Source organism: Canis lupus, chromosome 20, assembly GCF_003254725.2.
Source record: "Canis lupus dingo isolate Sandy chromosome 20, ASM325472v2, whole genome shotgun sequence".
NCBI lineage: Eukaryota > Metazoa > Chordata > Mammalia > Carnivora > Canidae > Canis > Canis lupus.
In genome coordinates this window covers 23,983,784-23,998,881 of record NC_064262.1, presented here as the reverse complement: position 1 = coordinate 23,998,881, position 15,098 = coordinate 23,983,784, and the positions used below count along the sequence as shown (strand labels likewise).

Genomic DNA, 15,098 nt, shown 5'->3' with positions numbered 1-15,098 from the left:
AAAAGGAAATTTAGATCTTCTGAAATGAAATTAGGAAAGTGATGAAATAACTTTCTAGTGATGTTTTTAATAATTATTTGCTCTCAAACACCTCTCCGAGGAATACAGTTGACTAATAGTGTGCCCAGACATCAGACTTAAATTGCAAAGTCTCCTGGAATTCAGGGCCATTTGCCATGATGTTTCATATCCATTTCTAAAGGCCTGTTTGACTGCTCCTTAATTTGAAAGCTACTCTGCTTTTACCCAAATCACAGAGGTTTATGGAAAGGAAATGCCAAGCTTGAGAAACTCATACCTTTTCAATTCAACATCTCTTTATACTTTAGCATTCAAAGAAGGATTCACTTGGTTTCATCTGCATCGATTTAAAACGACTAAAAAATATTTATTAAGTGCATACTGTATAAAATTGTTACACTTTCTGTGCAAAAATATCTCCCTGAGGAGTTGTTAAAAGTCAGATTGCTAAAAAAAAAAAAAAAAAAAAAGTCAGATTGCTGTGCTACACCGCCTCCCACCCTCATGATCCGAGTAACTCCCAGTGACTTTCATTCAGTTACTTTGAGAAACATTGGGTGTTTACTGGCTTCTAGAGTTGAGTAATACATCCTTAACTCAGAGAACTTAGCACTGTAGTGGCTGGTGTTGAGTGAATGAGGGAGCACCAGCAATCAGTAGTTCTCTCTGCTTTCTGTTGGGGCAGAGCTTGCTTTGCTCTGCGGGAGGAATGTAGAGAGCTGAATAAGTAGAGACTGAATAGGGAGAGAGGATCGTAGGCAGTTTGCATGTGGAAAATAAAAGACCTGTTGCCTATTATTGGGGCCACGGGAACTTGCAGGTGGCTCCCTTCATTACCAGATATTCAAGCAAAGATGTTGACTGGGGGCTGCTGTCATGCAGGGCAATGATGCCTTCCGAGTTGTTCTCTCTTGCTGCTCTGTATTAGAGCTTTAAGTACCCATCCAACAGCACTCAAGAACATTCCAGAACACTCTCTTGATCTTTCCAGAAAGGACTGGGGGCTTTGGGCAGGGACTTTATGTCTTTCATCTTGATCTCTTTCACCGTGTCTCGCTTAGGTTCTGCACATACTGCTTGCTCTCATTTTTACTGCCTGTTTAATAGTAATCAATAAAACTATTTTGAAATACTATTTGGAAAAGTTTGACTCGTTCTCATAAGTCACACCACAGCAGGAACACGTTTAAAAGTGCTCATCAGCTCTCCTGCTCTTATTCCAACCTACATCCCTTATACAATGAATGTGAACAGGTTGCTGAGCATCTTTTCATATATTTTGCTGCAGGTAGGTTTTAATGTTTGTAAACCAAATGGTATACTAAAGACAACACTCTGTGTCTTCTCTTTCAGGTTTTGTGAAAGCATGCACTTGCCTACAGAGCCTGTCTGCTGTTAGCACAGAAACCTAATGAGGGTGTTCTACTGGAGGTGAAATATATGCCCATTACAGCTCCAGAATATCATGGTTGGAAAAGGGGGATGCTTCCAGGGTGTATTTTACCTCTCAGGGGATAGTTGACAATGCCCGGAGGCATTTTTCGTTGTCATAACTGTGGGGGGTGCTTCTGGTGTCTAGTAGGTAGAGGCCAGGGATTGCTGCGAAACATTCTCCAGTGCTCAGGACAACCTCCTCCTCCCCACAGGCAAAGAATTATCCCACCCAAAATGTAAAAAGTGTCAGGATTGAAAAACTCTGTCATGGAGGAACTTTGAGGACCTTGGACCCAAAAGGAAAAAGGAGGGGTTTGTTCTCATGCTTGTGGGAAACCCTGCTGGGGAAGAATATAGAGCCGTGTATCTTGACTACACAGTGCTTTTCCATTCATAACATGCTCTCTTATTATTATGGATTATATGTCTGTGTCCCCTCCCATCCCCCAAGTTAATCTCTTGAAATCTTAACACTCAGTGTGATTATATTAGGAGGTGAGGCTTTGGGAAGTGATTAGGTCAGGAGGGTGGAGCCCTCATGAATGGGATTCATGCCCTCATCAAAGGAACTCCAGAGAGCTCTCGCTCCTGCTCTCTGTCCACCGTGTGAGGACACAATGAGAAGTCAGTGGTCTGCATCCCAGAAGAGTAGCCTCATCAGAATCCGACCATGCTGGCAATTCTGATCTTGGACGTCAGCCTCCAGAACCATGAGAAATACAATTATGTTGTTTAAGCCACCAAGCCTATGGCTCTTTATTATAGCAGCCTGAACTGACAAAACATTTACTTCCTCTCCACTCTGGTGCTTATGAATCAAGTACAATTTATCTCTTTAAGCCTCAGTTTATCGTGGGTTAAAAGGATTTAATAACAGCATCAACCTCACAGGGCCACTGCAGGAACTCAAGAGATGGTGCACCTGAAAACATAGCTCTTTGCTGGACCAGGACCTGCTCAATAGGCATACGTTGTTCAGGGTTTTAATGGGTAAACAGAAATCATTCCATGTATTCTGGCATAAAAAGACTGAATTCAGAGGATTACAGGTTTGTGTAATTTTTGGCAAGTGTGAGGGAGGAAAGGTCAGGAAAGCCATTTTTTTAAAATTAAGATTTTAAAAGATTTTATTTATTTGAGAGACAGAGACATAGAGACAGAGAGTGAGCACACCTGTGTGCATGAACAGGGTTGGGGCCAGAGGGAGAGAGAGAAACAGACTCCCCACTGAGCAGATTCCACCGCAGAATCCATCCTAGGACCCTGGGATTATGACCTGAGCCGAAGGCAGACGCTTAACGGTCAGAGCCACCCAGGTGCCCCAGACAGCCCCGCTGAGCTGCTTAGCCTGCCCTACCAAGGGGGAACCCCGGAGTCCTGCAGCAGTGAAGTAAGTGATGCTGAGAGTTTACTCGGAGGCTGCCACCAACATCACATCTGTCATAAGGCCTCTTCACGGCAATTCACTGCTTTTCCCTTCTGTTCCCCACATCTTCTATAATTGATTCTTCCTGGCAGAAGCCAACTGGAAGGTGTTCTGAGAAACAGATTTGGGCAATTGTTCTGGCTTCTTCTGTGCAATGCAGAAGACATCCCAGAAGGGATGGCAATGACATCAAAGTGACAACAGACAATTTGATGGACTTTGTTGGTGCTCTTATCTCTGTGGATCTTCAAAGTAGGTGTTATCTTCATTTTTTAGATGAGAAAATTGCCACTCAGGGAGGTGATATGATTCTTCTCAAAGTCCAATTTATGGCAGACCTGGACTCCAAATTCAATACTCCTCCTATACCATCCCCTAGATGTAGGCCAAAAAAATTAGCTACCATTTTGGAGTCATAAAAAAATGAAAACCTTATTTTTCAAAATGTTTTCCTCTATGGGATTCAATATCTTTATTATTCACTTGGGTTAAAATGTGAAATCCTCTTTTAAAGTAACAATAAAGTAATAGGGAGGAGTAGCCATAAAGACATTATTGATTATTTATACCTTAGACAAAATATCTTCTTCCTTAAATTAGGGTATTATGTCAAAAGACCCTACTGTCCCTGTGGCTGGTTTCACTATAAAGGAATGGCTTGGAAAGAGGATGGATTTTAGATCTTGACCTGGGTTTTATGATTTCTTTCTAAGTGACTTTGAGCAAACTATTAGACCTCCCATGCTCTGGTATTCTCATAAATAGAATGTAGATGACATCATATATCAGAGATGTGATAGGAGGATTAACTAAATAGGGTAATGTTAAGAGGGCATAGAGAAAGCTCCTTATGTCTTTCCACACTTGTTTGAAAAATATTTGAGGTGCCTCAGTCTGTTAGCATCACAAGGATAGATGAGATCCTGGCTCCCATGGGGTGTGTAATCTAAGGTGTTTGGTAGGATGACATTATACACAAATAAATAACATATTAGTGAGATAGCACAGATCTGTACAATCACATAGAGAAAAAAACAAAACAAAACAGAGTAATAGGCCAGAGAGTAGGAGTGTAGAAGGGCATTTTAGATGAATTAATCCATCCTGAGGTGGTGGGTATTTGATCTATGACCTGAAGCATTAAATTAATTCTTTCTTTAAGTATTTCCTGAAAGACTTGCTATGTGCTTGGCTGTTTGAGACACGAGAGATAAAGCAATGAACAAGACTGACAGTCTCTGACCTCAGTTCTAGTGAGGGGAGAAAAACAATAGACAAATCACCTAAATAATCAATAATCATATATATAGTATCTCAGAGGGTGCTCCATTCTATCAAAGTAAAGAGATAAGTAAAATAGAGTACATGTCACTGCTAAGAAGACATTTGAGCAGACCCTGAAAGAATCAAAGGTGAACCACGAGAATATTTGGAGGAAGAGCAATCTAAGCAGTTGGAAAAGCAAATGCAAAGGCCACGAGGCAGGGCTATGCCTATTTTGTTCAAGGAAAGCTAGGATGCTAAGTGAATGGAGTAGAGGGAACAGGAGAGAGGGTGGTAGAAGAGAAGCTCTGAGAGGTAAGCAGGGGTTCAGACCATGTGTGGCTTTATAGTTTATTGTAAAAACACTTTTTCTTTGAGTGAAATGGATGATTCTTCCTATGGAAAATAGACTGTAGGGAGCAAGTGTGAGAGCAGAAACACCCATTCAGATGCTAGAGCAATTATCTAAGTGAGACATGATGGTGACTTGAGCCAGAATGGTAGTAGTGATGGTGGTGATAAGAACTGGGATGCTAGATAAATTTTGAGGGGAAGGCCAACAGGAGGCATATATTGGAAGATTGGGTATTGTATAAAAAATAAAGGAAGACTCATGATTGTCTCCAAGATTTGAGGCCAGGGCAGTTCAGAAGGTGGGGTTGTCATTTATGGAGATGGAGAAGCAAGTTTCAGGGTGAGAATCAGAAGTTCTATTAAGGGGCAGCCTGGGTGGCTCAGCGGTTTAGCATGGCCTTCGGCCCAGGGCCTGGTCCTGGAGACCCCGGGGTCAAGTCCCACATTGGGCTCCCTGCATGGAGCCTGCTTCTCCCTCTGCCCTTGTCTCTGCATCTCTCTCTCTCTGTCTGTCTCTCATGAATGGATAAATAAAATCTTAAAAAAAAAAAAGAAGTTCTATTAAGGTCTTGCTACATTTAAGAAGTTTATTAGACATTTATAAGAAAGTGGAATTCTTAGTTTTATGGAAAAAGTCAAAGATAAAGATCTAATTTGGGGAATTGAAAATATGTAGATGCTATTTAAATCCATGAAACTAAATGAGATCACTTATGAAGAGGTCCTAGATCTAAGGTCTGAGGTACTGCAATTCATGAGTGGTGTAGATAAAGGGAAGCCAACAGGAAGAATCATTAGTAAGGTAGGGGCCTGCCAAGGGAAGGAACAGCTTCAAAAAGGAAGATTGGTTAATTGTGTCAAATGCTGTGAATAATTCAGGTAAGACAAAGACTGAAAGTCCTTGGATTTAGCCAAGTGAGGTCATTGTGATGTTGGCATGAGCAGGTTTGGTGCAGTGATATTAATATAAACTTGATTGAAGTAGAATTAAGAAAGGGTATGAGAAAAATAATTAAACTCTCTTTGAAGAGCAAAGAAATGGAAAATAACTTGGAGATGGGGGGCAGTTGTGTGGTGAAGAGAGGGTACACTGTTACTTCAGAATCATCAGAAGTTCAAGGTGCAAAGGTGCTGCAGAATCTCCTGGAGGGTTTGTTAAAATGAGATCACTGGACCCACCCAAATTTCAAGAGTGCATCAGAATCTCTTGAGGGGCAGGATGGTGAAAACAAAACACTTGGGCTGACCTCTAGAGTTTCTGATTCATTAGATCAAGGGTGGGGCCCCAGAACTTGCCTTTCCATCATGATTTCAGATGATGCAGATGCTGCCCATCTAGGGAACACATTTTGAGTATCACTGCTCAGGGGCATTGATTCCTTTGCTGACTCTTCCATTTAAAGTAGCACCCTATCCTTCTATGTCTTTTAACCACTCTATCACTATATGATCTGCTTTATTTATTGTTCACTAAATTCCCCTAGGTATAGTCATTGTAGGAGAGGAGATCTCTCTGCCTTGTTCACCATTGTTCTTCCTGTGTATAATGCAGTATCTGGCATACAGTTGAAACTAAAAAAAAAAAAAAAAAAATTGTTTTCTTGGAATATATTAATAAATGAAAAAATGAATAAATGAAAAGTTCAGCATTGATAAGCATTGTTTTATAAAAGTTTGGGGATGTTTAATGTTCCCTCGGAATTGTGTGTAAAGAAAAAAGTTTTATTTTTCCAAATGGCAAGTGAAAATATTAAGAGCTAGTTAAATTTCAACCTCTAAGACACCCTGGGGGACCTGAGCTAGTTATTTACATTTCAAAATTCATGGTAACGAGCCCAGAGATCCCTAATGTGGCTATTATGTGACTTTTCAAATATGATCACATAACTTTCAGAGAAAATGCTGCTTGGAAAGCAATGGATCATTTTGTCATTAGCTATTTACATGTAGGTAGCCAACTGTCACCATTTGAGGAACTTCCATAGTATAAGAGAAAACAGTAGAACCCTGTTTGGTCTCCAATGCACTAATTAGCCTGTAAGCCAACCCATTTGAAGCAGACCTCCTCTAACAGCTAGGTTTTGCAGGAGAGACATTTAAGCCCTATTCACTTGGAAGAATTTATCTGTCAATCCAAGTCTCTTTAAAACAAAAACAAAGACAAGCAAAACAGGGCAGCCAGGTTCCTGTTAAAGTTTTTCTGAAGAGTGTTAAATGAAAACATCTCTGTTTGATATTCATCATTTTGCAATGACCATTTCATCACTCAGACAACATGAATAAAAGATATTACTTTTAGTCATTAGCAACTCGGTCAGGGAAAAGAGAAAAATTGGGCATTTAAGAACATTTTACTTTTCTGTCACTTCAGACTAAATGACATTCTTAAATGATGGCTAGTCAAACCTACAGAATCTATTAGTAACTTGAAAATAAGTGTGAAGGGATGCCAAAACCCAAAGGAATCTTAAACTTACATTTATCAGGCTTGTCACATCATTGCTACTGGTAATAAAAGCATTTTTGTTTTATGTTGCGATGTCTACTGAGAATAATATTTTTTTGCACCAGAGTAAAAAGTGATATTGCAACATTCATCACATTCTTCGATATAAAATGCCCTAAAAACGTTGAAAATTGACATTCATTATTTTAAGGCTAATTTAAAAGCCTGGTACATTTATAGAGGTTGTCTTGGTTGCTTTTTATAAAGTTCCAGTATTCAAGAGTCATTCAATTTTCAAAAGCATTTCCTCACACAAATTTTATGGATTTTGCTGGGTTCCAGCCATAATGCTCAGATTTTAATGGTGGTGGTAGTATCTGATCAATTTAGTGGAGCATTTGTTTTCTTAAAATCACTTAGTGACTGGTCCTGTTACATTATAAACAACAACAACAACAACAACAACAAAAACCCCACAAAAAATTGTCATTTTTCAAGTTCTATAAGATTTAATCAAAGCCGAAACGACACTTTCTTCTATCTGACCTGCCCCCAACTCACGGTCTCTAAGGCACTGATCCAATGAGAGAAAACTCAATCTAAGAGATAAAAGAGAAACCAAACTCTAGGTACAGTTGAAATGGTTTGCCACATTTATATGTACATTGATTTTTACATGACTGCATTCAGAAACAAAATACCATCTTCTGTGATCAATTCATTCAGAGTTCCCTACTCAGATAAATTAAAAATAAAGTATATCCAAAACAGGAGCTCTCTCTTTTAGCTGGAGTTCTGAAGCATCTCTCAAAAAACAAATGTGGATTTATACCTTCTTCATCTGATGGGCGGTTGGGACAACAGTTGAATTCTCTGAAACTATTGGAAATTTGAATAATAAAGTGGGTGCAAAAAAAATAATAAAGCGGGTGCAATTTCTCATGGAAATTCAGGTTTAAGAAAAATTGCCACATTGAAGAAGGAAAGATTCTAATTCTGCCACTTAGTCATCTTCCAAATGTTAGCAGAAATAGTGAGGTATCAAATCAAATAACTAACATTTTTGAGGGTGCTCTGGGGGTATTCATGTACCTCTCTCCATGATTGTGACCATCACTTGAGCTAGTGTAGTATTTCCCAGAGCATAGCATTGCATATTGATTTAAATGTATATTGATTTAATATACAATATACAAATGTATTTTGATTTAAAGAGGTACATGAGGGGCACCTGGGTGGCTCAGTTGGTTAAGTGTCTGCCTTCAGCTCAGATCATGATCTCAGGGTCCTGGGATTAAGCCCTGCATTGGGCTTTCTGCTCAGTGGAGAGTTTCCTTCTTCCTCTCTCTCCGCCCCTACCCCAACGCATGCGAGTATGAGCTCTATTTCTATCAAATAAAGTCTTTTAAAAATAAATAAATAAAGAAATGCCATGGAGGTCTATCTCTGCAAAGCCCCAATTGTTATTATTTTTAATTATTTTTACTCCTAATAATTTTCTATAAAGTTTATTTATTTTATTTAGTAACTTCTACACCCAGCTTGGGGCTCTAACTCATGACCCAGAGACCAAAAGTTGTATGCTCTTTGGATTGAGCCAGGCACCCCACTGCTAATAATTCTTTTTTTTTTTAAGGGGGTAGAGGGGCAAAGGGAGAGGGAGATAGACAATTGTTTTTCTTTTGAAGATTTAATTAATTAATTAATTTATTTATTTAGAGTGTGAGCAGGGGAGGGGCAGAGGAAGAGGGAGAGAGAATCTTAAGACGGCTCCCTATCAGAGCCCAATGTGGGGCTTGATCATGACCCTGAGATCATGATCTGAGCCAAAATCAAGAGTCATATACCTAACTGAGCCACCGAGCCATACTGAATAATAATTCTTAATGCTGTTTTAGCAAGAATTATTATAATAAGTAGGTGATATTCATAGTTGTGTGGAACTCTCTGTGTTCTTCCTCTCTCTCTCTCTTTCTCTCACATAAATAAAATCTTTAAAATAATAAAGGGGTACATGAACCAATTTTATTTTACTGCTGTTGGGGAACATGATAAAAAAACATAAATGACTGCTACTTTGGAATGTGGGTTCTGCTTGCCTTTCCTGCCCAGAAGCTGCTCCAAGGACATAGCCTTGAATTAGTGGTGTGAGGCCAAAAACATCTGCACAGTATACATGACTGAGCCCAATTAGACACTCTAGAAATTCTCAAGATTTGGAGGGTGGGTGCAGAGATCCACTCATCTTACTGTTGAACAAGACAAGCCTCCTATGTAAGTTCCTTTTGCTCTTATTGAGATTGCCACCTACCAGCCTGGAGTGGCTTGCCTTTTTTTGCTCTCTGCATGTGGAGGCAGATTTTAGATCACCCCAGGAAATCTTCCAAGAAGGTTGTGAACCTACAGCAGGTTAAAGATTTATTTTTATGTGTATTAAAATATTGCTACAAACTCTTTTATTTTGATTTCATAGATAATATTCTTAAGGCAAAGTAAAGAAAAACCTGATTTAAGAGAAAATTTTAAGGAGAATAGTAGAATGGTGTACTCAAGATAAAGAAATGTAAAGGACCAAAGGATAGGAAATACTTGTAAGACATAATTATTTTTCTTTCTCTTAGGATATCCATTAGCTGTGTTTAACATTTATAAGGTATTTGGAGAAAAGGATGAGAGGAAAGAAAGGGAGGAAGGGGAAGAAAGGCTTGGCTATTGGAGAGGTAGAGCTAATGGAATTTCATGGAGTGAAAAAGAGGACACATTAAAAATTGTGAAAAAAAGACAGGCATTTGGGTGGCTCAATTGGTTAAGGGTCTGACTCTTGATTTCACATCAAGTCATAATCCCAGGGTCATAGGATTGAGATCCATGTTGAGGTCTGCACTCAGCAGGGAGTCTGCTTAGGATCCTCTCTCCCTCTCCCTCTGCTTCTCCTCCATCATGTACATGCTCTCTCTCTCTCTCTCTCTCAAATAATAAATAAATAAATATTTTTTAAAAACTGTGAAAAATTGAAAACATGTACAATAGCATAGAGTATAATATACTGAGCACCAGTGTACAATACCATCACCCAACTCAATGATAATCAACTCATGGCCAATCTTGTTTCACCTGCATCCTCTCTCCTCTCAGATCATTTTGAAGCATCCCAGATATTATATCATTCCATCTATAAATAGTTTACAAGTATCTTTAAAATATAGGGACTCATTTTAAAAAGCAAAGTACACTTCCAGTTTCTAGTCTGGAACTTATAAGTTGCCACTCTGTCCTAAGAAGTAAAAAGTCAAATAAACTGAAAAACCAATTATTTTATCTGTGAGAGAAGTGAGGGTACAGGCAAACCACTACCCCAATATTGGAGAGGCAGACAAGCAGATACAGAGAATCATAATTACTGGAGCAGAAACCTACAAGCAAAACTCTCCTCAGGAACCAGTGCCAGGAATTAAAACCTGAACTATTCTTGATGAATTGCTGGAAGCTCAGTGTGGATGACTCTGAGAATTAAAAAAACTCCAGGATGACTATGGATGACAGTCAAATCCCCACATTTGTGTGATTTTGGAATTTGGAATTTTGTGAATTTTACCTCCTCCAATAGCTCTATCAAGTTCTCACAGTAAATATTTGAGAAAAATCCCCCCATACTTTCAGCAACAGGGAGGGAAAAGGAACCATTTTGAAATACACAAGAGCATTCTGTTCTTAACAAAGCCTGCCCTCAAGAGCCTTAACAAAGGCTGTATTTTACCAGAGCCTAACTAATCTAGGCAGAGGGAAATACCCATCCTCAACTGGCTCTAGTTTTCCATTTAAGGAAAGGGAAATACCCAACTCCAGCACCCTGTAGCCATCCTACATCACCTAAGTAAGGGGAAATCCCTGAGAAGCACATGCCCATCAAAAGATTGAGACTACTCATAGGACCATAGAATATCTTCCTCTCCTTCCATTATTTGTCCATCAGTAAAGGCCTGCTTATTGCAGTCTCTTTTATCCAGTACATCCTGTACACTCTTCAATAAGAAATTACAAGGCATACTAAAAGGAGAAAAAAAGAGAGTTTGAAGAGACAGAGCAAACATTAGAACCACAATCAGATCTAACAGGAATATTAGAATTGTCATTCAGGAATTTTAAATCTATGATTAATATGCTAAGTGCCTTAGTGGAAAAAATAGACAGCATGAAAGAATAGGTGGCTAATGTAAACAGAGAAATGGAGATTCTAAGAAAGAATCCAAAAGAAATACTAAATACTGTAACAGAAATAAAAGACACCTTTGATGGCTTCCTTAGTAGTCTGGACATGGTGAAGGAAAGAATCTCTTAACTAGAGGAAATGACAATAGTTACTTCCAAAATTGAAAAGTAAAGAGAAAAAAGATCACTGGAAAGAAAACAGAATATCTAAGAACCATAGAAGATTTATAAAAGGTATAACATACACATAATGGGAATACCAGCAGAAGGAAGAGAAAAAAAGAATAGAAGTGATATTTGAAGCAATGCTGAGTGAGATTTTTCCCCTCAAGTAATGTCACACATCAGACCACAAATTAGGAAATTCAGAGAAAATCAGCCAAGATAAAAGCCAAAAAAAACATATACCAAGGTGTGTCATATTCAACCTTCATAAAATGAATGAGAAAAAAAATATCTTGGAAAAACCATAAAAAACAAAAACTTGCCTACAGAGAGCAAAGAGCAGTTTATATCCTGCCACAAGCCTATGGTTTTGCCGTAGCTTGCTTGTCCAGGATTGCAATTTTGTTATTCTGAATAAACCCATTTTTTAGTAAAACAAGCAAACAAACAAAAGAATTTCATCCTACTTCTCAAAAACCATGCAAGCAAAGAGAGAGTAAAATATTTATAGTGTTATCAGAAAAAAAAAACCCCATCAGCCTAGAATTCTGTACCTTATAAAAGTATCCTTCAAAAGCGAAAGAGAAATAATGACTTTGTCAAACAAATAAAAATTGAGGGAATTTTTTGCCAGTAGACCTGTCTGGCAAGAAATGCTAAAAGAAGTTCTCTAGACAGAAAGGAAATGATATAGACAGAAACTGGGATCTGCATACTAAAGGGAAGAATATCAGAGAATGAATAAGTGAAGGTAAAATTAAAACTTTTATTTTTATTCTTCTCAACTGATCTGACACATAAGAGTTTATTCAAATAATAATAGCAAATGTATTCAAATATAGATACATATATATTTGAACTATATAAATGAGCTATATACATAACAGTAAATGTATTTTGCAAATAAGTCTAGACAACCATTAAACTATGTTTAAAATAAAAAGTATAATTGATATGCTTAGACAGGAGAGAAAATGAAATCATACACAATCTCCAAGAAAGGACAAATGGCAGGAAAAAAGTTGATAAAAAATAGATAACAAAGAACAAGGGCAACACATAGGAATCAGTAACAAATGTAGTAGATATTACCAACTATCTCAATGCTTGCTTTATTTTTTTTTTATTTTTTTATTTTTTTTTTTATTTATTTATGATAGTCATCAGAGAGAGAGAGAGAGGCAGAGACACAGGCAGAGGGAGAAGCAGGCTCCATGCACCGGGAGCCCGACGTGGGATTCGATCCTGGGTCTCCAGGATCGTGCCCCGGGCCAAAGGCAAGCGCCAAACCGCTGCGCCACCCAGGGATCCCTCAATGCTTGCTTTAAATGTCAATACACCAGTTAGAGATTACTCCTTACTGACCCTGGACACCACGGAGTAAGCATCGTTAAAGTCTCCCCTCCCACCGCTGTCATGTCTAAGTCAGAGTCTCCCAAAGAGCCTGAGCAACTGCAGAAGCTCTTCATCGGAGGTTTGAGCTTCGAAACAACTGATGAGAGTCCAAGGAGCCATTTTGAGCAATGGGGAACACTTACGGACTGTGTGGTAATGAGAGATCCAAATACCAAGTGCTCCAGAGGCTTTGGGTTTGCCACGTATGTCACCGTGGTGGAGGTGGATGCAGCCATGGATGCAAGGCCACACAAGGTGGATGGAAGAGTTGTGGAACCAAAGAGGGCTAGCTCAAGAGAAGATTCTCAAAGACCTGGTGCCCATTTAACTGTGAAAAAGATTTTTGTTGGTGGCATTAAAGAAGACACTGAAGAACATAATCTAAGAGATTATTTTGAACAGTATGGGAAAATTGAAGTGATTGAGATCATGACTGACCGAGGCAGTAGCAAAAAGACAGATTCTGCTTTTGTGACATTTGATGACCATGACTCTGTAGACAAGATTGTCATTCAGAAATACCATACTGTGAATGGCCACAACTGTGAAGTAAGGAAAGTCCTAATCGAAGCAAGAGATGGCTAGTGCTTCATTCAGCCAAAGAGGCTGAAGTGGTTCTGGAAACTTTGGTGGTGGTTGTGGAGGTGGTTTCGGTGGGAATGGCAACTTTGGTTGTGGAGGGAACTTCTGTGGTTGAGGTGGCAGTCTAGGTGGTGGTGGGTATGGTGGCAGTGTGGATGGCTATAACGGATTTGGTAAAGATGGAAGCAACTTTGGAGGTGACGGAAGCTATAAGGATTTTGGCAATTACAACAATCAATCCTCAAATTTTGGACCCATGCAAGGAGGAGATTTTGGAGGCAGAAACTCTGGCCCCTATGGTGGTGGAGGCCAATTCTTTGCCAAACCATGAAACCAAGGTGGCTATGGCAGTTCCAGCAGCAGCAGCAGCAGCTATGGCAGTAACAGAAGGTTTTAATTACTGCCAGGAGACAAAGCTTAGCAGGAGAGGAGAGCCAGAGAAGTGACAGGGAAGCTACAGATTACAACATATTTGTGAACTCAGCCAAGCACAGTGGTGGCAGGGCCTAGCTGCTACAAAGAAGACATGTTTTAGACAATACTCATGTGTATGAGCAAAAAAGCTCGAGTACTGTATTTGTGACTAATTGTATAACAGGTTATTTTAGTTTCTGTTCTGTGGAAAGTGTAAAGCATTCCAACAAAGGGTTTTAATGTAGATGTTTTCTGCACCCATGCTGTTGATTGCTAAATGTAATAGTCTGACCATGACGCTGAATAAATGTGTCTTTTAAAAAAATAATTAAAAAAATAAATGTCAATACATCAATTAAAAGACAGATATTACCAGAATGGTTCAAAAATATTAGACCCAACTTAAATATAGAGACACATATAAATTTAAAGTAAAAGGATGGAGAAAGATATACCAAGCTAACACTAACTTAAAAAAGTGAGGGTAGCCATGTCAATTTCAGATAAAGTAGACTTCAGAGCAAGGAAAATCAAGAGGGATTGAGTGGGGCATCCTATAATGATAAAAAGGTCAATACTCCAAGAGAATATAAGAATTCTTAATGTGTCTGTATCTAAAATCTGAGCATCAAAATACATGAAGCAGACACTCATAGAACTGCAAGAAGAAATGGATAAATCCACTAACATAGTTAGAGACTTTAGCATCCTTATATCATCAATGGATTATCTAGCAGGCAGAAAAAGTTGAACTCAACAGCACAACACAACTGGTTATAGTGGACATATATAGACAACTTCACATAACAACAGCAGATTACACATTCTTCTTAAGCTCATATGAAACATTCACCAAGGTAGATAACATTCCAGGCCAGAAAAGATGCCTTAACAAATTTTAAAAATAGGAACTATACAATGTCTGCAGAATGGGATTAAACTAGAAATCTGTAGTAGAAAGATAGCTGTGAAGCCCCAAATACTTGGATATTAAATAATACACTTCTAAATAACACATGGGTCAAAAAGGCAATCTCAAGAGCAATTTTAAAAATATTTGAACTAAATGAAAATAAAAATAAAAATACAATTTTATAAAAATTGGTGAGATGCTATGAAAGCAGGACTTAGAAGAAAATTTCTAGTATTGAATGCATACACCAGAAATAAAGAAAGATCTAAAAGCAATAATACAAGCTTCCCCCTTACAAAGTTAGAAGAAGAAAAATAATTAAAAAATAATAAATTCAAAGAAAAAATAATAGAGATAAAGGAGTAGAGCAGAAATCAATAAAATTAGAAATAGGAAATCAATAGGGAAAACCCAGAAAACCAAAAGCTGATCCTTTGAAAAGATTGATAAAATTGATAGGCCTCTAGCTATGTTAA

At 38.4% G+C, this 15,098-nt stretch overlaps 1 long non-coding RNA gene and 1 pseudogene across 1 annotated transcript in view; both read left to right on the top strand.

Annotated features, from left to right (window-relative positions):
• Nucleotides 1–2,195, top strand: part of LOC125753172 (uncharacterized) — a 44,855-nt gene extending 42,660 nt beyond the window's left edge. The window contains exon 3 of the long non-coding RNA XR_007404322.1: nucleotides 1,375–2,195. This is a non-coding gene — a long non-coding RNA (uncharacterized LOC125753172). The remainder of the gene's footprint in view (nucleotides 1–1,374) is intronic.
• Nucleotides 2,196–12,854: 10,659 nt separating this feature from the next.
• LOC112666109 (heterogeneous nuclear ribonucleoprotein A1-like) lies at nucleotides 12,855–13,955 on the top strand (annotated as a pseudogene).
• The last annotated feature ends 1,143 nt before the right edge of the window (nucleotides 13,956–15,098 follow it).